The following is a 2,205-nucleotide window of genomic DNA, read 5'->3' as shown; positions in this document are numbered from 1 at the left end:
ACCCAGCATTAACGGACAAGGTAGTTTGTTCTTGCGAACTGTACTTGATAGGTTGACAGAAGGTTGTTGTTAGCACGCATTTTTGTCTTAAATGAATAACTTAATGACGCCTTCGGCTTATTCAGAGTTGGGTTTCCCTCGTTTGAGTTTTTTTACCCGCATTCACCTTCACACAGGAATGATCATAGACGCTTTAGCTGTTAATGGATAGTTGATGGCAAGAAAATAACTTTCCGTCAAATGATTCGATTTAATTTCTATAAGCTCCAAATTTTGTATTTTGAATTTTTTTAACTTCTACCTCGTCTACAAAAGTCTGTAAAATATTTTCTGATTCCGACTAAGAAGGTACACTATTAACTGAGATATGTTTGGTCAAAATTAGAAGTTAAAAACTAATACTCATTTATGAGAAAGCTTAGAAACACAGATACATAAATTAAAATACATAAGTTTATTTTACGTAAACCTTTAATTTCAGTTTAAACTAACTAATCTTTCTTAAATAAAAAAAACGTTTGAAGGATCTAGCGGACGGAAATGTTACCTGGGTACTTTCCACTGAAATAAAAAGAACTTTTGTCGTTTAGAATAGCAGAACAAGAAAAAAATGGAATGCAAGTGTTGGAGGAAAGAAAACTAAACAGAACGACAAAGTATTAGGTGAATAATTATGTCAAATTGAAACAACAAAGAGAACTTTCTGCGTGAGGAATTAGGCATTTGATAAATGTGAACCATGTGATAATAGGCAAGAGATCTTGCCATAATTTCTCTACAACCGCTATTCGTCGTAGTGTATATTTTTTTCGATCTGAAACTCGTTATTAAAACCTCCTTCTTAATTACCGCTTCAAGCTTATTAGAGGCGGTATATTAAATGCATAAATAACTACCGTCGTATAAAAAATTAATGAAATCAGCGACGAACCTTCTGTTTTGAATTAGTCCAGCCGAGATAAATAACTATGGTTCCGTCGGCAGATCTGTTGCTTGAGCCACATTTAAACAGTAGCTAAGGTTATGGAGGTCAATTTTGATTATCATTTTAATCTAGTCCAAATCTTTTTCATCTACGAATAATCTCTGTAAACAAACACTGCGCTATCTGTATTTTTTAAGAAAGATAAATAGTCTCTCATAGATAACTCTAAACAGCACAGAAGGAGATGATACGGCTATATCAAAGCACTCTTGCATTGCAGATGGGATGATGCTCGACACTATTAGTGAAAAACGATTGGCATCGTTGATGAAAATTCTTTATTAAACGGAAGAGTATCAAAAAAAAAAGCCCGGCTTATGACGCTTAAGACAAAATCAAAATAAGGGGTTCTTTCTGCTGAATAGAGATTACGAACGATCTGAAAAAAAAGCTAAAATAAGAGAGCGGCTTGAGTAGCGTTCTTTAAAGAAAGTAAGACGGGTTTATGGACTAAGTTATCACTGTTTGCTTTTCTTTCTTATTTCGCCTAAACAATGTTTTTAGTGGCCTCCTGTGCAACCCAGATGACGAGATCCACAGAGCTACTACTTGCTATACTAAAGATCCACCTTGCGTCAATCAATTATGCTCACGTCTTAATCCGATTTACGTAGTACTGAATGATTTTTGAAGTCATATATGACTCATTTTAACCTAACAGACGGCGATCTCGTAATACGAAATAAGTGGAAGTTGGTTAGGAATCACGCGATTTTTTAAGGTATCGAAGCATTAGATTGTCCGCAAATTGGTACAAGATTTCCGGCCTGTTATTTAAACTGGAGTATCTCAGCACAGAATAAACTTTACTAGTAACAACAAACCCCATTAACATCTACACATTTTTGCTAACGAGAAACAAGATTTGGCATTATTTTATGGACTTCTGAAGGATGAAATCGTAAACTGAGTTTCCGCCTTGACTTGAATTTTGAAGCATTTTTCGCAGAAGAATTATTGAGATGCTTGGAACAAAGGTTGTCATTAGGCAAAATCTGCTCTCCATTATTGGCTTAACATTCCGTTTCCCATTCCAGTTCTTGAATTATACGGAAACACAGGATCTTCCCGTTTCTGAATTGGTCTCCAAGCTTTACAAGAGATCGGGCCCAGAGTAAATTTTATTTCATGCATTCACCATCTTTGTTGCTGGAGTAAACAGTGCAATTTTGCGTTTTACACAAACGGTCAGTGAGACGGATACGAAATATAATTGCTGA

Source organism: Mesoplodon mirus, assembly GCF_964341445.2.
Source record: "Mesoplodon mirus genome assembly, contig: HAP1_SCAFFOLD_4411, whole genome shotgun sequence".
Classification (NCBI taxonomy): Eukaryota; Metazoa; Chordata; class Mammalia; order Artiodactyla; family Ziphiidae; genus Mesoplodon; species Mesoplodon mirus.
The sequence above is the reverse complement of the archived record's forward strand: the minus strand, read 5'-3'. Positions refer to the sequence as shown.